This window comes from Ambystoma mexicanum, chromosome 4q (genome assembly GCF_040938575.1).
Source record: "Ambystoma mexicanum isolate Mex_15411 chromosome 4q, UKY_AmexF1_1, whole genome shotgun sequence".
In the NCBI taxonomy this organism is placed as follows: Eukaryota; Metazoa; Chordata; class Amphibia; order Caudata; family Ambystomatidae; genus Ambystoma; species Ambystoma mexicanum.
In genome coordinates, this window is record NC_090928.1 from 1,298,580,478 (window position 1) to 1,298,602,774 (window position 22,297).

Sequence of the window (22,297 nt, forward strand, 5' to 3'; positions counted from 1 at the left end):
CCAAACATGGCAGGCATCTTATACTGCATGCAACACTCGTCGATGTCATTAGCAGTGCCCGCGCTTCCCCAAACATGGCAGCCATCTTATACTGCATGGAATACTCGCCGATGTCATTACCAGTGCCCACGCTTCCCCAAACATGGCAGCCATCTTATACTGCATGGAATACTTGCCGATGTCATTAGCAGTGCCCACGCTTCCCCAAACATGGCAGCCATCTCATGCTGCATGGAACACTCGCTGATGCCATTAGCAGTGCCCACGCTTCCCCAAACATGGCAGCCATCTCATGCTGCATGGACACTCGCTGATGCCATTAGCAGTGCCCGCGCTTCCCCAAACATGGCAGTCATCTCATGCTGCATGGGACACTTGCTGATGCCATTAGCAGTGCCCGCGCTTCCCCAAACATGGCAGTCATCTCATGCTGCATGGGACACTTGCTGATGCCATTAGCAGTGCCCGCGCTTCCCCAAACATAGCAGTCATCTTATACTGCATGGAATACTTCCCGATGTCATTAGCAGTGCCCGCGCTTCCCCAAACATGGCAGCCATCTCATACTGCATGGGACACTTGCCGATGCCATTAGCAGTGCCCGCGCTTCCCCAAACATGGCAGCCATCTCATACTGCATGGAACACTCGCTGATGTCATTAGCAGTGCCCACGCTTCCCCAAACATGGCAGCCATCTCATACTGCATGGAACACTCGCTGATGTCATTAGCAGTGCCCACGCTTCCCCAAACATGGCAGCCATCTCATACTGCATGGAACACTCGCTGATGTCATTAGCAGTGCCCGCGCTTCCCCAAACATGGCAACCATCTCATACTGCATGGAACACTCGCTGATGCCATTAGCAGTGCCCGCGCTTCCCCAAACATGGCAGCCATCTTATACTGCATGGAACACTTGCCGATGTCATTAGCAGTGCCCGCGCTTCCCCAAACATGGCAGCCATCTTATACTGCATGCAACACTCGTCGATGTCATTAGCAGTGCCCGCGCTTCCCCAAACATGGCAGCCATCTTATACTGCATGCAACACTCGTCGATGTCATTAGCAGTGCCCGCGCTTCCCCAAACATGGCAGCCATCTTATACTGCATGGAATACTTGCCGTTGTCATTAGCAGTGCCCGCGCTTCCCCAAACATGGCAGCCATCTCATACTGCATGGAACACTCGCTGATGCCATTAGCAGTGCCCGCGCTTCCCCAAACATGGCAGCCATCTCATACTGCATGGAACACTCGCTGATGCCATTAGCAGTGCCCGCGCTTCCCCAAACATGGCAGCCATCTCATACTGCATGGAACACTCGCTGATGCCATTAGCAGTGCCCGCGCTTCCCCAAACATGGCAGCCATCTTATACTGCATGGAACACTCGCTGATGTCATTATCAGTCCCACGGTTCCCCAAACATGGGAGCCATTTTATGAAGCATGGAACTCTTGCTGGTGTCATTAGCAGTACCTGTGGTTCCCCAAACATGGCAGCCATCTTATACTGCATGGAACACTCGCTGATGCCATTAGCAGTGCCCACGCTTCCCCAAACATGACAGCCATCTTATACTGCATGGAACACTCGCTGATGACATTAGCAGTGCTGCGCTTCCCCAAACATGACAGCCATCTTATACTGCATGGAACACTCGCTGATGCCATTAGCAGTGCCCGCGGTTCCCCAAACATGGCAGCCATCTTATACTGCATGGAATACTCGCTGATGTCATTAGCAGTGCCCGCGCTTCCCCAAACATGGCAGCCATCTTATACTGCATGGAACACTCGCTGATGTCATTATCAGTCCCACGGTTCCCCAAACATGGGAGCCATTTTATGAAGCATGGAACTCTTGCTGGTGTCATTAGCAGTACCTGTGGTTCCCCAAGCATGGCAGCCATCTTATACTGCATGGAACACTCGCTGATGCCATTAGCAGTGCCCACGCTTCCCCAAACATGGCAGCCATCGTATACTGCATGGAACACTGGCTGATGTCATTAGCAGTGCCCGCGGTTCCCCAAACATGGCAGCCATCTCATACTGCATGGAACACTCGCTGATGCCATTAGCAGTGCCCGCGCTTCCCCAAACATGGCAGCCATCTTATACTGCATGGAATACTTGCCGATGTCATTAGCAGTGCCCGCGCTTCCCCAAACATGACAGCCATCTTATACTGCATGGAATACTCGCTGATGTCATTAGCAGTGCCCGCGCTTCCCCAAACATGGCAGCCATCTTATACTGCATGGAACACTCGCTGATGTCATTATCAGTCCCACGGTTCCCCAAACATGGGAGCCATTTTATGAAGCATGGAACTCTTGCTGGTGTCTTTAGCAGTACCTGTGGTTCCCCAAACATGGCAGCCATTTTATACTGCATGGAACACTCGCTGATGCCATTAGCAGTGCCCACGCTTCCCCAAACATGGCAGCCATCGTATACTGCATGGAACACTTGCTGATGTCATTAGCAGTGCCCGCGGTTCCCCAAACATGGCAGCCATCTCATACTGCATGGAACACTCGCTGATGCCATTAGCAGTGCCCGCGCTTGCCCAAACATGGCAGCCATCTTATACTGCATGGAACACTCGCTGATGCCATTAGCAGTGCCCGCGCTTCCCCAAACATGGCAGCCATCTCATACTGCATGGGACACTTGCCGATGCCATTAGCAGTGCCCGCGCTTCCCCAAACATGGCAGCCATCTCATACTGCATGGAACACTCGCTGATGTCATTAGCAGTGCCCACGCTTCCCCAAACATGGCAGCCATCTCATACTGCATGGAACACTCGCTGATGTCATTAGCAGTGCCCACGCTTCCCCAAACATGGCAGCCATCTCATACTGCATGGAACACTCGCTGATGCCATTAGCAGTGCCCGCGCTTCCCCAAACATGGCAGCCATCTTATACTGCATGGAACACTTGCCGATGTCATTAGCAGTGCCCGCGCTTCCCCAAACATGGCAGCCATCTTATACTGCATGCAACACTCGTCGATGTCATTAGCAGTGCCCGCGCTTCCCCAAACATGGCAGCCATCTTATACTGCATGCAACACTCGTCGATGTCATTAGCAGTGCCCGCGCTTCCCCAAACATGGCAGCCATCTTATACTGCATGGAATACTTGCCGATGTCATTAGCAGTGCCCACGCTTCCCCAAACATGGCAGCCATCTCATACTGCATGGAACACTCGCTGATGCCATTAGCAGTGCCCACGCTTCCCCAAACATGGCAGCCATCTCATACTGCATGGAACACTCGCTGATGCCATTAGCAGTGCCCGCGCTTCCCCAAACATGGCAGCCATCTCATACTGCATGGAACACTCGCTGATGCCATTAGCAGTGCCCGCGCTTCCCCAAACATGGCAGCCATCTTATACTGCATGGAATACTTGCCGATGACATTAGCAGTGCCCGCGCTTCCCCAAACATGGCAGCCATCTTATACTGCATGCAACACTCGTCGATGTCATTAGCAGTGCCCGCGCTTCCCCAAACATGGCAGCCATCTTATATTGCATGGAAACTTGCCGATGTCATTAGCAGTGCCCGTGGTTCCCCAAACATGGCAGCCATCTTATACTGCATGGAATACTTGCCGATGTCATTAGCAGTACCTGCGGTTCCCCAAACATGGCAGCCATCTTATACTGCATGCAACACTCGTCGATGTCATTATCAGTCCCACGGTTCCCCAAACATGGCAGCCATCTTATGCTGCATGGAACACTCGCTGATGCCATTAGCAGTGCCCACGCTTCCCCAAACATGGCAGCCATCGTATACTGCATGGAACACTTGCTGATGTCATTAGCAGTGCCCGCGGTTCCCCAAACATGGCAGTCATCTTATACTGCATGGAACACTCGCTGATGTCATTAGCAGTGCCCGCGCTTCCCCAAACATGGCAGCCATCTCATGCTGCATGGGACACTTGCCGATGCTATTAGCAGTGCCCGCGCTTCCCCAAACATGGCAGCCATCTCATACTGCATGGAGCACTTGCTGATGCCATTAGCAGTGCCCGCGCTTCCCCAAACATGGCAGCCATCTAATGCTGCATGGATCACTCGCTGATGTCATTAGCAGTGCCCGCGCTTCCCCAAACATGGCAGCCAACTCATGCTGCATGGGACACTCGCCGATGCCATTAGCAGTGCCTGCGCTTCCCCAAACATGGCAGCATTCTTATACTGCATGGAACACTCGCTGATGCCATTAGCAGTGCCTTCGCTTCCCCAAACATGGCAGCATTCTTATACTGCATGGAACACTCGCTGATGCCATTAGCAGTGCCCGCGCTTCCCCAAACATGGCAGCCATCTCATACTGCATGGAACACTCGCTGATGCCATTAGCAGTGCCCGCGCTTCCCCAAACATGGCAGCCATTTTATACTGCATGGAACACTTGCTGATGCCATTAGCAGTGCCCGCGCTTCCCCAAACATGGCAGCCATCTTATACTGCATGGACCACTCGCTGATGCCATTAGCAGTGCCCGCGCTTCCCCAAACATGGCAGCCATCTCATACTGCATGGAACACTCGCTGATGCCATTAGCAGTGCCCGCACTTCACCAAACATGGCAGCCATCTCATACTGCATGGAACACTCGCTGATGCCATTAGCAGTGCCCGCGCTTCCCCAAACATGGCAGCCATCTTATACTGCATGGAACACTCGCTGATGCCATTAGCAGTCCCTGCGCTTCCCCAAACATGGCAGCCATCTTATACTGCATGCAACACACGTCAATGTCATTAGCAGTCCCACGGTTCCCCAAATATGGCAGCCATCTTATGCTGCATGCAACACTCGTCGATGTCATTAGCAGTCCCACGCTTCCCCATACATGGCAGTCATCTTATACTGCATGCAACACTCGTCGATGTCATTAGCAGTGCCCGCGCTTCCCCAAACATTGCAGCCATCTTATACTGCATGCAACACTCGTCGATGTCATTAGCAGTCCCACGCTTCCCCAAACATGGCAGCCATCTTATGCTGCATGGAACACTCGCTGATGTCATTAGCAGTGCCCGCGCTTCCCCAAACATGGCAGTCATCTTATACTGCATGCAACACACGTCGATGTCCTTAGCAGTCCCACGGTTCCCCAAACATGGCAGCCATCTTATGCTGCATGGAACACTCGCTGATGCCATTAGCAGTGCCCGCGCTTCCCCAAACATGGCAGCCATCTTATACTGCATGGAACACTCGCTGATGCCATTAGCAGTGCCCACGCTTCCCCAAACATGGCAGTCATCTCATGCTGCATGGGACACTTGCTGATGCCATTAGCAGTGCCCGCGCTTCCCCAAACATGGCAGTCATCTCATGCTGCATGGGACACTTGCCGATGTCATTAGCAGTGCCCGCGCTTCCCCAAACATGGCAGTCATCTTATACTGCATGGGACACTTGCCGATGTCATTAGCAGTGCCCGCGCTTCCCCAAACATGGCAGCCATCTCATACTGCATGGAACACTCGCTGATGTCATTAGCAGTGCCCACGCTTCCCCAAACATGGCAGCCATCTCATACTGCATGGAACACTCGCCGATGTCATTAGCAGTGCCCGCGCTTCCCCAAACATGGCAGTCATCTCATGCTGCATGGGACACTTGCCGATGCCATTAGCAGTGTCCGCGCTTCCCCAAACATGGCAGTCATCTCATGCTGCATGGGACACTTGCTGATGCCATTAGCAGTGCCCGCGCTTCCCCAAACATGGCAGTCATCTCATGCTGCATGGGACACTTGCTGATGCCATTAGCAGTGCCCGTGCTTCCCCAGTGCCCGCGCTTCCCCAAACATGGCAGTCATCTCATGCTGCATGGGACACTTGCCGATTTCATTAGCAGTGCCCGCGCTTCCCCAAACATAGCAGTCATCTCATACTGCATGGGACACTTGCCGATGTCATTAGCAGTGCCCGCGCTTCCCCAAACATGGCAGCCATCTCATACTGCATGGAACACTCGCTGATGTCATTAGCAGTGGCCACACTTCCCCAAACATGGCAGCCATCTCATACTGCATGGAACACTCGCCGATGTCATTAGCAGTGCCCGCGCTTCCCCAAACATGGCAGTCATCTCATGCTGCATGGGACACTTGCCGATGCCATTAGCAGTGCCCGCGCTTCCCCAAACATGGCAGCCATCTCATACTGCATGGAACACTCGCTGATGTCATTAGCAGTTCCCGCGCTTCCCCAAACATGGCAGCCATCTCATACTGCATGGAACACTCGCTGATGTCATTAGCAGTGCCCGCGCTTCCCCAAACATGGCAGCCATCTCATACTGCATGGAACACTCGCTGATGTCATTAGCAGTGCCCGCGCTTCCCCAAACATGGCAGCCATCTCATACTGCATGGAACACTCGCTGATGTCATTAGCAGTGCCCGCGCTTCCCCAAACATGGCAGCCATCTCATACTGCATGGAACACTCGCTGATGCCATTAGCAGTGCCCGCGCATCCCCAAACATGGCAGCCATCTTATACTGCAAGGAACACTCGCCGATGTCATTAGCAGTGCCCGCGCTTCCCCAAACATGGCAGCCATCTTATACTGCATGCAACACTCGTCGATGTCATTAGCAGTGCCCGCGCTTCCCCAAACATGGCAGGCATCTCATACTGCATGGAACACTCGCTGATGTCATTAGCAGTGCCCGCGCTTCCCCAAACATGGCAGCCATCTCATACTGCATGGAACACTCGCTGATGCCATTAGCAGTGCCCGCGCTTCCCCAAACATGGCAGCCATATTATACTGCATGAACACTTGCCGATGTCATTAGCAGTGCCCGCGCTTCCCCAAACATGGCAGCAATCTTATACTGCATGCAACACTCGTCGATGTCATTAGCAGTGCCCGCGCTTCCCCAAACATGGCAGCCATCTTATACTGCATGCAACACTCGTCAATGTCATTAGCAGGGCCCGCGCTTCCCCAAACATGGCAGCCATCTTATACTGCATGGAATACTTGCCGTTGTCATTAGCAGTGCCCACGCTTCCCCAAACATGGCAGCCATCTCATACTGCATGGAACACTCGCTGATGCCATTAGCAGTGCCCACGCTTCCCCAAACATGGCAGCCATCTCATACTGCATGGAACACTCGCTGATGCCATTAGCAGTGCCCGCGCTTCCCCAAACATGGCAGCCATCTCATACTGCATGGAACACTCGCTGATGCCATTAGCAGTTCCCGCGCTTCCCCAAACATGGCAGCCATCTTATACTGCATGGAACACTCGCTGATGTCATTATCAGTCCCACGGTTCCCCAAACATGGGAGCCATTTTATGAAGCATGGAACTCTTGCTGGTGTCATTAGCAGTACCTGTGGTTCCCCAAACATGGCAGCCATCTTATACTGCATGGAACACTCGCTGATGCCATTAGCAGTGCCCACGCTTCCCCAAACATGACAGCCATCTTATACTGCATGGAACACTCGCTGATGACATTAGCAGTGCCCGCGCTTCCCCAAACATGACAGCCATCTTGTACTGCATGGAACACTCGCTGATGCCATTAGCAGTGCCCGCGGTTCCCCAAACATGGAGCCATCTTATACTGCATGGAATACTCGCTGATGTCATTAGCAGTGCCCGCGCTTCCCCAAACATGGCAGCCATCTTATACTGCATGGAACACTCGCTGATGTCATTATCAGTCCCACGGTTCCCCAAACATGGGAGCCATTTTATGAAGCATGGAACTCTTGCTGGTGTCATTAGCAGTACCTGTGGTTCCCCAAACATGGCAGCCATCTTATACTGCATGGAACACTCGCTGATGCCATTAGCAGTGCCCACGCTTCCCCAAACATGGCAGCCATCGTATACTGCATGGAACACTTGCTGATGTCATTAGCAGTGCCCGCGGGTCCCCAAACATGGCAGCCATCTCATACTGCATGGAACACTCGCTGATGCCATTAGCAGTGCCCACGCTTCCCCAAACATGGCAGCCATCTTATACTGCATGGAATACTTGCCGATGTCATTAGCAGTGCCCGCGCTTCCCCAAACATGACAGCCATCTTATACTGCATGGAATACTCGCTGATGTCATTAGCAGTGCCCGCGCTTCCCCAAACATGGCAGCCATCTTATACTGCATGGAACACTCGCTGATGTCATTATCAGTCCCACGGTTCCCCAAACATGGGAGCCATTTTATGAAGCATGGAACTCTTGCTGGTGTCATTAGCAGTACCTGTGGTTCCCCAAACATGGCAGCCATCTTATACTGCATGGAACACTCGCTGATGCCATTAGCAGTGCCCACGCTTCCCCAAACATGGCAGCCATCGTATACTGCATGGAACACTTGCTGATGTCATTAGCAGTGCCCGCGGTTCCCCAAACATGGCAGCCATCTCATACTGCATGGAACACTCGCTGATGCCATTAGCAGTGCCCGCGCTTCCCCAAACATGGCAGCCATCTTATACTGCATGGAACACTCGCTGATGCCATTAGCAGTGCCCGCGCTTCCCCAAACATGGCAGCCATCTCATACTGCATGGGACACTTGCCGATGCCATTAGCAGTGCCCGCGCTTCCCCAAACATGGCAGCCATCTCATACTGCATGGAACACTCGCTGATGTCATTAGCAGTGCCCACGCTTCCCCAAACATGGCAGCCATCTCATACTGCATGGAACACTCGCTGATGTCATTAGCAGTGCCCACGCTTCCCCAAACATGGCAGCCATCTCATACTGCATGGAACACTCGCTGATGTCATTAGCAGTGCCCACGCTTCCCCAAACATGGCAGCCATCTCATACTGCATGGAACACTCGCTGATGTCATTAGCAGTGCCCGCGCTTCCCCAAACATGGCAGCCATCTTATACTGCATGGAACACTTGCCGATGTCATTAGCAGTGCCCGCGCTTCCCCAAACATGGCAGCCATCTTATACTGCATGCAACACTCGTCGATGTCATTAGCAGTGCCCGCGCTTCCCCAAACATGGCAGCCATCTTATACTGCATGCAACACTCGTTGATGTCATTAGCAGTGCCCGCGCTTCCCCAAACATGGCAGCCATCTTATACTGCATGGAATACTTGCCGATGTCATTAGCAGTGCCCGCGCTTCCCCAAACATGGCAGCCATCTCATACTGCATGGAACACTCGCTGATGCCATTAGCAGTGCCCGCGCTTCCCCAAACATGGCAGCCATCTTATACTGCATGGAACACTCGCTGATGCCATTAGCAGTGCCTGCGCTTCCCCAAACATGGCAGCCATCTCATACTGCATGGAACACTCGCTGATGCCATTAGCAGTGCCCGCGCTTCACCAAACATGGCAGCCATCTCATACTGCATGGAACACTCGCTGATGCCATTAGCAGTGCCCGCGCTTCCCCAAACATGGCAGCTATCTTATACTGCATGGAACACTCGCTGATGCCATTAGCAGTGCCCGCGCTTCCCCAAACATGGCAGCCATCTTATGCTGCATGGAACACTCGCTGATGCCCTTAGCAGTGCCCGCGCTTCCCCAAACATGGCAGCCATCTCATGCTGCATGGAACACTCGCTGATGACATTAGCAGTGCCCGCGCTTCCCCAAACATGGCAGCCATCTTATACTGCATGGAATACTTGCCGATGTCATTAGCAGTGCCCACGCTTCCCCAAACATGGCAGCCATCTCATACTGCATGGAACACTCGCTGATGCCATTAGCAGTGCCCACGCTTCCCCAAACATGGCAGCCATCTCATACTGCATGGAACACTCGCTGATGCCATTAGCAGTGCCCGCGCTTCCCCAAACATGGCAGCCATCTCATACTGCATGGAACACTCGCTGATGCCATTAGCAGTGCCCGCGCTTCCCCAAACATGGCAGCCATCTTATACTGCATGGAATACTTGCCGATGTCATTAGCAGTGCCCGCGCTTCCCCAAACATGGCAGCCATCTTATACTGCATGCAACACTCGTCGATGTCATTAGCAGTGCCCGCACTTCCCCAAACATGGCAGTCATCTTATACTGCATGGAATACTTGCCGATGTCATTAGCAGTGCCCGCGCTTCCCCAAACATGGCAGCCATCTTATACTGCATGGAATACTTGCCGATGTCATTAGCAGTGCCCGCGGTTCCCCAAACATGGCAGCCATCTTATACTGCATGCAACACTCGTCGATGTCATTATCAGTCCCACGGTTCCCCAAACATGGGAGCCATCATATGAAGCATGGAACTCTTGCTGGTGTCATTAGCAGTACCTGCGGTTCCCCAAACATGGCAGCCATCTTATACTGCATGCAACACTCGTCGATGTCATTATCAGTCCCACGGTTCCCCAAACATGGCAGCCATCTTATGCTGCATGGAACACTCGCTGATGCCATTAGCAGTGCCCACGCTTCCCCAAACATGGCAGCCATCGTATACTGCATGGAACACTCGCTGATGTCATTAGCAGTGCCCGCGGTTCCCCAAACATGGCAGTCATCTTATACTGCATGGAACACTCGCTGATGTCATTAGCAGTGCCCGCGCTTCCCCAAACATGGCAGCCATCTTATACTGCATGGAATACTTGCCGATGTCATTAGCAGTGCCCGCGCTTCCCCAAACATGGCAGCCATCTTATGCTGCATGGAACACTCGCTGATGTCATTAGCAGTGCCCACGCTTCCCCAAACATGGCAGCCATCTCATGCTGCATGGGACACTCGCCGATGCCATTAGCAGTGCCCGCGCTTCCCCAAACATGGCAGCCATCTCATACTGCATGGAACACTTGCTGATGCCATTAGCAGTGCCCGCGCTTCCCCAAACATGGCAGCCATCTTATGCTGCATGGAACACTCGCTGATGTCATTAGCAGTGCCCGCGCTTCCCCAAACATGGCAGCATTCTTATACTGCATGGAACACTCGCTGATGCCATTAGCAGTGCCCGCGCTTTCCCAAACATGGCAGCCATCTCATACTGCATGGAACACTCGCCGATGCCATTAGCAGTGCCCGCGCTTCCCCAAACATGGCAGCATTCTTATACTGCATGGAACACTCGCTGATGCCATTAGCAGTGCCTTCGCTTCCCCAAACATGGCAGCATTCTTATACTGCATGGAACACTCGCTGATGCCATTAGCAGTGCCCGCGCTTCCCCAAACATGGCAGCCATCTCATACTGCATGGAACACTCGCTGATGCCATTAGCAGTGCCCGCGCTTCCCCAAACATGGCAGCCATTTTATACTGCATGGAACACTCGCTGATGCCATTAGCAGTGCCCGCGCTTCCCCAAACATGGCAGCCATCTTATACTGCATGGAACACTCGCTGATGCCATTAGCAGTGCCTGCGCTTCCCCAAACATGGCAGCCATCTCATACTGCATGGAACACTCGCTGATGCCATTAGCAGTGCCCGCGCTTCACCAAACATGGCAGCCATCTCATACTGCATGGAACACTCGCTGATGCCATTAGCAGTGCCCGCGCTTCCCCAAACATGGCAGCCATCTTATGCTGCATGGAACACTCGCTGATGCCATTAGCAGTGCCCGCGCTTCCCCAAACATGGCAGCCATCTTATGCTGCATGGAACACTCGCTGATGCCCTTAGCAGTGCCCGCGCTTCCCCAAACATGGCAGCCATCTCATGCTGCATGGAACACTCGCTGATGACATTAGCAGTGCCCGCGCTTCCCCAAACATGGCAGCCATCTCATACTGCATGGAACACTCGCTGATGCCATTAGCAGTGCCCGCGCTTCCCCAAACATGGCAGCCATCTCATACTGCATGGAACACTCGCTGATGCCATTAGCAGTGCCCGCGCTTCCCCCAACATGGCAGCCATCTTATACTGCATGGAACACTCGCTGATGCCATTAGCAGTGCCCGCGCTTCCCCAAACATGGCAGCCATCTTATACTGCATGGAACACTCGCTGATGCCATTAGCAGTGCCCGCGCTTCCCCAAACATGGCAGCCATCTTATACTGCATGGAACACTCGCTGATGCCGTTAGCAGTGCCCGCGCTTCCCCAAACATGGCAGCCATCTCATACTGCATGGAACACTCGCTGATGCCGTTAGCAGTGCCCGCGCTTCCCCAAACATTGCAGCCATCTTATACTGCATGGAATACTCGCTGATGCAGTTAGCAGTGCCCGCGCTTCCCCAAACATGGCAGCCATCTCATACTGCATGGAACACTCGCTGATGCCATTAGCAGTGCCCGCGCTTCCCCAAACATGGCAGCCATCTCATACTGCATGGAACACTCGCTGATGCCATTAGCAGTGCCCGCGCTTCCCCCAACATGGCAGCCATCTCATACTGCATGGAACACTCGCTGATGCCATTAGCAGTGCCCGCGCTTCCCCCAACATGGCAGCCATCTTATACTGCATGGAACACTCGCTGATGCCATTAGCAGTGCCCGCGCTTCCCCAAACATGGCAGCCATCTTATACTGCATGGAACACTCGCTGATGCCATTAGCAGTGCCCGCGCTTCCCCAAACATGGCAGCCATCTTATACTGCATGGAACACTCGCTGATGCCGTTAGGAGTGCCCGCGCTTCCCCAAACATGGCAGCCATCTCATACTGCATGGAACACTCGCTGATGCCGTTAGCAGTGCCCGCGCTTCCCCAAACATTGCAGCCATCTTATACTGCATGGAACACTCGCTGATGCAGTTAGCAGTGCCCGCGCTTCCCCAAACATGGCAGCCATCTCATACCGCATGGAACACTCGCTGATGCCGTTAGCAGTGCCCGCGCTTCCCCAAACATGGCAGCCATCTTATGCCGCATGGAACACTCGCTGATGCCGTTAGCAGTGCCCGCGCTTCCCCAAACATGGCAGCCATCTTATGCTGCATGGAACACTCGCTGATGACATTAGCAGTGCCCGCGCTTCCCCAAACATGGCAGCCATCGCATGCTGCATGGAACACTCGCTGATGCCATTAGCAGTGCCCGCGCTTCCCCAAACATGGCAGCCATCGCATGCTGCATGGAACACTCGCTGATGCCATTAGCAGTGCCCGCGCTTCCCCAAACATGGCAGCCATCTCATGCTGCATGGAACACTCGCTGATGCCATTAGCAGTGCCCGCGCTTCCCCAAACATGGCAGCCATCTTATGCTGCATGGAACACTCGCTGATGTCATTAGCAGTGCCCGCGCTTCCCCAAACATGGCAGCCATCTCATGCTGCATGGGACACTCGCCGATGCCATTAGCAGTGCCCGCGCTTCCCCAAACATGGCAGCCATCTCATGCTGCATGGGACACTCGCCGATGCCATTAGCAGTGCCCGCGCTTCCCCAAACATGGCAGCATTCTTATACTGCATGGAACACTCGCCGATGCCATTAGCAGTGCCTTCGCTTCCCCAAACATGGCAGCATTCTTATACTGCACGGAACACTCGCTGATGCCATTAGCAGTGCCTTCACTTCCCCAAACATGGCAGCATTCTTATACTGCATGGAACACTCGCTGATGCCATTAGCAGTGCCCGCGCTTCCCCAAACATGGCAGCCATCTCATACTGCATGGAACACTCGCTGATGCCATTAGCAGTGCCCGCGCTTCCCCAAACATGGCAGCCATCTTATACTGCATGGAACACTCGCGGATGCCATTAGCAGTGCCCATGCTTCCCCAAACATGGCAGCCATCTCATACTGCATGGAACACTCGCTGATGCCATTAGCAGTGCCCGCGCTTCCCCAAACATGGCAGCCATCTTATACTGCATGGAACACTCGCGGATGCCATTAGCAGAGCCCCACTGAGTACAATGGTCTGCTGCTGTGCCTCATCACTGCGTGCAATTATATTCTACTGGAAGGGGGCCATGGTGTAAAACATAGGAAAATCATGCATCTTATCACTTCCTTCTGTTTCTTATATATTTTATAACTCTTTTTTATTTTTTATGTGCCAACCAAAAACGCCAGGGCCACTCACTCCTCATACCACGGGTGGATTACTGCACCCTTCTCGACGAGATTTTGGGAACAGCTTGAGAAACGAGCATATGGCAAATCCATGGCCCATGACTCAAACCATGGCGGCCATCTTTTGATTACAGCAGAAAGCAGTAGTGCCAAAATCACTAACTGCTCACCCCAGTGGCAGATTTAAGGCAAAGGGCCCCGTGGGGAGCACCTGGTGTGGGCCCTAGGTGGGCAGGTCATGGAGGCGGAGCTTTGGCTGGGCGGTGTTAAGTGTGGTCACAAGAGCAGGACGATGAAAAAGAGGGGCGAGGGAGACAGAGGGGCAAGGGAAAAGTGAGATGAAGGGATGAGAACGAAGGAGAAAGAAATATAAGTAAAGACAGAGAGGCTGGGAGAGGTAGTAAGAAATAATATATAAAGTGAGTAAAGAGAAAGAAAGATGGAACATAGGATGGAAGAGGAAGTCGTGGGGGAAGGGCGATGGGGTTAGAGAAGAACACAGGTGAGAGAATGGCAGAGAAACAGATGAAAAACGAGATAGGGCGATGGAGGGGAAGCGAGAAGAAGGCGGGCAGGACAAGAAAGATAGAGAAACACGCTCAGAGAGCTACAGAGGTAACAAGGTGGGCCCCTGAGGGCAGCCTGTGTGCTGCAGGGGAGCTGTGCAGCTGCTATACGCATTGCTGCGGTCCATGAATTCCCCTCTGAGCCGGGCCCTGAGTCTCTGACTCAATGGGCTAGAGACGGTCCCTGTCCTGGGGCTTCCTTTGGGGCAGCCCCCAACTTCAGGGCGCACATCAGTGCAGGCGGCAGTTCCCTTCATGGCTTCGGACTGTAGTGTAGCGCCTAGGGAAGGAAACCGCAGCGCTAGCGAATAAGACAAGAAACTTGGCCCATACTTGGTGTCCTGCCTCCAACACAGCCAACATGTAACTCATACCTGGTGGCCTGCCTCCCCATTCCCAAAATAACAAACGCACACTGTAACAGTTCCGCTCTTCTTTCACAATGTTAGGCTAAAGTTTTGACACTGTGAAAGAAGGGCAGAACAAACGCACACACGACTCAACTCGAACTGGAGTGACATCACAAAAGAAAGGGCCTTTTGCTTTGTGGAAGGGGTGGGGCCTGGGACAGGGGCCCCGTCGCCATTTGTCTGCCTGGCGACCGTTAGATCCGCCTCTGGCTCACCCCACTATACTCCACCAACCTTCAAATCAGCAAGACCTCTGGTTCAAAGAATGTTTTGATTCAAAGGGTTTTTTCTTCGCGTCCCTCTGGTTAAACAAATATTACACAGACAAAAAAAAAAGTGCAAAAAAAGTTATTTTATTATTACAGTGCAGTGGGGACTGTGATTTGCAAATTTAATGCACTGCCCGAGCCTCTGAATGCAGGCAAGGTCTTCGTCCTGTTTTCTTTTATTTTTTCTATTTAGGTTTATTGGCAAAAATACCATTAACCTATAACATATATCGAACAACAGACATATACATGACATCAAGAAACAAGTACAAAATTATATCCATCAGCATCTAAGAAGAAACATTAATTTCATTTCACTTACAATTTAGCCATACATAAAACCCAATAAAATTCTATAGGCACATCAAATCTAAATAAAATCAATTTTCGAAAAGTTTCATTTTTCTAATTCTAATTTCAATAAATATACTATTCACTCAAATCAGTCATCAATTTTTAAATATAGGTTTGGAAATAGCTGCCATATCTAGTACGTAGCGCTATTTCCTTTGTTGATAGCACCCAGACCCAGAGGTATCACAGCGCTAATAGCTAATACATACATTGGTTTCAGCAATAGAATACAGTCATAGCACGGTCATAGAAGAAAGCTTTGCAGGTTTTATACATGTTTGTTGAATAGTGAAATGTTCAGTTTTTTTCTAAACAGTAGGTATGAAGGTTTATCTTGGATACATGGAGGGAGGGCATTCCACAGCGTGGGGGCATTAACGGTGAAACTAGCTCCACCGGCTCTTTTTCTGGTGAATCTTGGCTTAGCGAGGGTCGTGCTTGTGGAGGAGCGCAGACACGTGGTTTGGTGCTTTTGGAGATGCGTTGGGTCAGGAAAGTCGGTGCTGTGTTGTGAATGCACCAGTGAGTGATGGATAGGATGTTACGCTCTATGCAGGCTTTGATTGGTAGCCAGTGGGCCTCGCGTCTTGCTTGCGAGATGTGGTCTGTTCGCTTCAGGCTCCAGGCAGCTCAAAGAGTGTTTTGGATAATTTGGAGTATTGCAATGTTTTTGGTTGATGTGCCAGCGAGCATGGCATTACAGTAATCTAGTTTGCTTCCAATGATGGCCCTGGCTAGTGTGAGGCAGTTATCAGTGGACAGAAACTTTCTGCTGAGAATAATGAGTTTGTTGGAGTATGCAGCAGAGGAGACATGGGCATCGACATTTTTTTGCATGGATGACTCAGACTCTAGGTAAACACCTAGGCCCTGATTCATGGATCTATTTGCGTGTAAAACGGGGATTTGCGTGACATTCTGCACGCAAATCCCTGTTTGACAAATGGGGGTTTGCAGGAAGAATGACATGTAAATCCCCGTTATACACACAAATAATTCCATGAATCAGGGCCCTAGTGTTTTTACATGGCTAGAGACAGCGGCGATGTTGTCATCAATAGTGGAAGGTGTGAAGGCTGGGTCCAGGTGTTTGAGTCGATGCGGGAAGCCAATAATGATGAGCTCTGTTTTATCATCATTCAAGCAGAAATGGTGCTCTACCATCCAGGCTTGGATGATGCTAAAACCTCTATTGATGTTGTTAGAGTCTGTGGTATGGTTGCTGCAGAGTTTCAATAGGACTTTGGTATCGTCTGCGAAATTCGTGCAAGTTATATCCAAGTTGTGAAGGTGGTCGGAGAGGGGCTTAGTGTACATGTTGTAGAGAGGGGGCGATAGACACAAGTCTTGTGGAACCCCATAGGCGACAGGGATCGGGTCAGCTGCTTCAGTGCCAGCGAAAACCCTAGAGGGGCGCTTGCTGAGAAAGGAATATATCCAGCCGGCCGCTTCTATGGAGAGGTTGACTTTAAAGGTGAGGTGCTGATAGAGGATGTTGTGATCAACAAGATCAAAGGCCGTAGATAGGTGAAGTCATAGAAGGATGGCGAGTCAGCCATCATCGTGCATGCTGTCAATCTGGATCTTGAGGTCCTGGAGGGCAGCTTCGGTGATGTGCCTGGGTCTGAACCCAGATTGGCGTGAGCCAAGGAGGGTGTGGGTTTTCAGGTGGGTTTGGTGTTGGAGTTGGGTGTAGGTGGTGCTATCAAGGATTTAAAGAGGGAAGGTTACTGTGGTGATGGGGCAGTAGTTGGTGGGAAGGGTGGGTTTTTTGAGAAGCGGTGTGACCCAAGCTTCTTTGATAGATTTCGGGACTGACCATAGTTGATAGTTTTCCCAGAGAAAAGTTGAGACCAGAATTGATCGCTCTGACTAAATCTATAATCTGTTACAAAATCATTATATCCTTTCACATAAAACTTTTCCAATTTCGAGAATGAGGTACGTTAGGCAGAATCCTGTGCAGTGCCCTTAGGGACCACTACACACAATTAAGACTACAAGTGGTAATACAAGTTCACCTTTGGTACAAGCCTGTACTACTATGTTAAAGTGGTAGCAGTAGCGGAGCAGCCAGACTTATCTCAAGAGAAAATGAGCAGTAGCAGAGATTACACAAAGGGACCACAATTACTGTGACTCAAGCAAACACTGACTCAAGGTTTTTGGTTGAAAAGTAAAAGTACATTTATTTCTAGACCATCTGTTCGTAAAACACTTCACTTCTATTAATGTAAAACCACACGTAAAATACACTACACACAACCAATTCACTTTGTGCAGCACAATTCAAGGTAAGTACCTTTGGTTTTAACAGACCGATGTTGTGAAACAAAGACGTTACCGGGGGGACAGATGCGATCACTTTTTGACAGTAATGACAGTTTGGTCTTACTAAAGATACGCGTACCCACGGGAAGAAATTTTACCGGAGTTAAAACACACTTAGCACATGAATCAACACAAGAGAGTTGGGAAGGAGTAATTGGATATTGTCACAAGAGGAAGCAAAAGTTATAAGAGGGAAGGAAGATAAGGACAAGCCTTTAATGAGGAGAAAAGGGATTCACCCTAGTTCCTCAAGGTCAGAAACAGTACCTGATTCAAGTGCAGAAGAGCTGGTGCCACGGCAGTTGTTCCTGGTAGTTCCTGCAGACTCACGGTTCCTGTGTCTTCAGTCGTGGGGACAAGAACGAGGATGTCTGGAGGGATCTGCACTACCCAGGGATGAGGCCAGCAGCAGCAAAAGCAACTGTGAATAAAAGGTGTGCTCCTTTAAAAAAGGAGAGGCTCTTCAGGTGGCTATCCGGACCACTACAGCTGTGTGCAGCATTTCGACCAAGAAGAGGATACTCTGCCTGTGGAAGATGAGCTGGTTAATCCCACCAAGCTCAAGGGAAAAAGACTCCGGACTGGATCTTCTCTTGTCGTCGAAGGGTAGATAGCTCAGGACTGCAGCAGGGCTCCACCGGGACTCGGTAGTTGCAGCAGCCGTCTTCTTCTCCACTTCTCTTTGGTTCCTTGCAGTTCCAGTGGCGACTCTGACTTCCAGCCCAAGAGTCCTGCCTTTTATGCAAAAATCCCCCATTCACAGAGCCTGGCTGTCAATCACCCAGCAGGGGGTTGTGTGGCCCGGACAACCACCTTAGCCAATCATGACAAAGTGCGACTTGGGTTTCCAAGGATACCCTGTGCAGGGGTGACTACACCCCTCCCTCACATTCAGCCCACCTAGACACTCAGGCGCCAAAAGGAGGGCTTCTTGAGAGAAGCCCGCCAAAAGACGGTGAACAAAGAAGGCAAACCTGGTTTGCCGCGCAAAGTAAAACACAAGAAAGACTTTAACAAAAAGAAATGGTGAATAAACCGGACCGGAGCCAAAAGAAAGAGTATTTGGTCAAGCGGGTTTATGTTCGAGGCTACTATGATAGCCTGGAACAGTACCACGTTTATATAATATAATCGCAGTAGAAAAGTTAGGGTAGATACCACTGCCACCAGCCAAGTCTAAATGTTAAAAGAGCAAAACAAAGCTCAGAGAGGCACATACAAAAAGGGATAGGAGTTAACTCTTTCCAGTACTCCATGTAAAATGGGGTGTACTGGGTCTGTAGTTTTAAATGACTATGTAAAGTAAATGGCAACTTTACCTGTTTTCTGGGGGACAGTAGTCAGCCCCAGAAAAATTGAGTCAGGGGGAAGTATCAAAGACAACCCTGTGTTACTGCACGGAAGGTGCTGTGTAACACACATAAAAAGTGGGGTTCATGGAGTGGGGTCCTCCAGAGCCCACAATCACACAAACAGTCGAAATACACATGGAAAAACACATGTAAGAGTGGGAAAAAGGCTCACACTCTCACCAAGTGGAAAAAATAAACTCCAGAAATCCAGCAAAGCTGCTGGGGGACTCACTAGGTGAGGGAAATTAGCCATAGAATGAGAATTCTCCCTAACACTCGCCCCCCGCCCCAGACTAAGAAACAGGAGGATTTAATCCACTCGTGGATGGATCTCATACCTCTAGTCGGTTATAAACATCCTAGAGAGAACATCAGCACTTTGGTGGTGGCTTCCTGCTCTGTGTGCAATGGAAAAATCAAACCCTTGCAGGCAGATTGACCATCTGAGTAGTATGGGGTTTTCCCCTTTCATTTGCAGCAGCCATCTCAAGGGTTGGTGGTCAGTCTGAATAATGAAGGTAGAACCATATAAGTATGGCCTAAACCTCTTCAGTGACCACACCATAGCAAAACATTCACGTTCTATTGTTGCCCACCTTGTCTCAGGATCCTTTAACTTCCTGCTGATGAAACAAATGGGGTGTTCCCTACCTTTCCCATCCAGTTGACTAAGGACTGCACCTATACCTACATTAGAAGCATCAGTTTGTACAATGAAGGGTTGGTGATAGTCAGGAGCTCTTAGGACTGGTGCTTGACAAAGGGCTTTCTTCAGGCCTTCAAAAGCTTCATTGCACTCCTCATTCCACCTGACCATTTTAGGAAATTTGGGAGAGGAGATGACATTCAAAGGAGAAGCTATGGTCCCATAGTTCTCTATGAAGTTCCTATAAAACCCAGTGAGACCTAGGAAGGTTCTCACTTGGGTTTGAGGAGTAGGGGTGGCCCAGTTTTCTACAGCTTGTACTTTGCTAGGCAATGGCCTTATTTCACCTACCCCTACCTCATGCCCAAGGTAGACCACTGTGCTCTGACCAATTTGACATTTACTTGCCTTTATGGTCAGATGGGCCTGTTCAAGAGCCTGCAAAACATATCCTAGGTGATCAATATGCTCTTTCCATGTAGGGCGGAACACTGCAATGTCATCCACGTATGCCATGCAGAAGTCCTCCATCCCATTCAGAACTTGATTGACCATCCTCTGAAATGTAGCAGGTGCATTCTTTAGTCCAAAGGCATTACTTTTAATTGGCAGAGGCCTGCTGGGGTGGAGAATGCAGTTTTCTCCTTGGCATGGTCTGTCAGGGCTATTTGCCAATAGCTTGACGGTAGGTCAAATGTGCTGAGATACTTGGCTGCACCAGGTTTGTCCACCAGCTCATCTGTCCTAGGTAAAGGATGGGCATCAGTCTTAGTGACTGCATTTGGAGCTCTATATTCCACGCAGAATCTCAACTCCTTGGATCCTGCCTTTGGTACAAGCAGGCTGGGCTAGAACATGGACTAGTAGAGGGTTCTATACCCTGAGATCAAGCATCTTGTTGACCTCATTGCTTATATGGGTTCTCATATTGTCTGACATTCTGTAACCCCTGCTTTTCACAGGCAAACAGTCACCAGTGAGGATATCATGCTGGCCCCAAGGGGTCAAGCCTGGTGAAAGGGAGAACAGGGAGGCAAACTGATTTAACAGTAATTTGCACTCTTCCTGCTGGTCAGATGTTAGACTGGAAGAGAGATTAACTCCTTCCACTTTCTCATCTAAAGCTAAGCCTCTGAGGAGGTCAGGCAGAGGTTCACTCTCCTCCTCCTCCTGAGCTGAAGCTAGAAGCAGAGATCCTATGTCAGGTCTAGAGACATAAGCCTTTAAACGGTTGGTGTGAAAGACTCTAGGAGCCTCCTTAGGATTGCTTAAATCCACCAGATAGTTCACCTCTCCAAGTTTACCCACAATGTTGAAGGGTCCCATCCATTTGTCCTGCAAGGCCCTCTGCCTTGTGGGGACCATAACAAGAACAAGCTGGTCTTGAGTAAACTCAGCCATGTTAGCCTTCTGGTCATGCCAATGTTTGACCAGAGCTTGACCAGCCTTCAAGTTATCACTTGCTTCTGCCATCATGTGTGACATTCTCCTCCGGAGACCTATCACATAGTCAATCACTCTGACTGGCTTGGGGGAAGGAGCACTCTCCAACCCCTCCTTAATCAGGGCCAATGGACCTCTGACTGGATGGCCATAGAGAAGTTCAAAGGGACTGTAACCTACTCCCTCCTGAGGGACCTCTCTATATGCAAAGAGAAGGCATGGCAGTAGAAGGTCCCACTTTCCTTTAAGGGTTTCTTCTAAAGCACCTATCATGCTCTTCATAGTTCTGTTAAAGCTCTCTACTAATCCATTGGTTTGGGGATGGTAGGCAGTAAAGAACTTGTAGGTGACTCCACAGGTTTTCCACATGGCCTGCATGTAGTTGAACATAAAATGTGATCCCCTGTCAGATAGCACCTCCTTAGGAAAACCTACTCTGGTAAAAAATACCAAGTAGGGCCTTAGCCACAGCCTGAGCCATAACAGTCCTCATAGGTATTGCTTCAGGATACCTAGTAGCATGGTCTACTACAACCAGGATAAACCTGTTACCTGAAGATGTGGGAGGATCAAGAGGACCAACAATGTCGATCCCGACCCTCTCAAAAGGAACTCCCACCACTGCGAGAGGCACCAAGGGTGCCACATTCTTGGCTCCATTCTTGCCAGAGGTTTGGCAAGTGTGACAGCTCCTTCAGAATTTGTCTACTTCTGAACCCATCTTAGGCCAGTAGAAATAGAGAGAGAGCCTTTCCTTGGTCTTCTTAAAACTTAAGTGACCTGCCAAAGGTGGGCTAACTGTAGGAACTGGAGTCGGTTCACTAGAAGTACTACAAGTCTTTTTCAGTCTCCAGGGGTTGACTCAGTCTGTTCACTGTAGAAGAGGCCATCT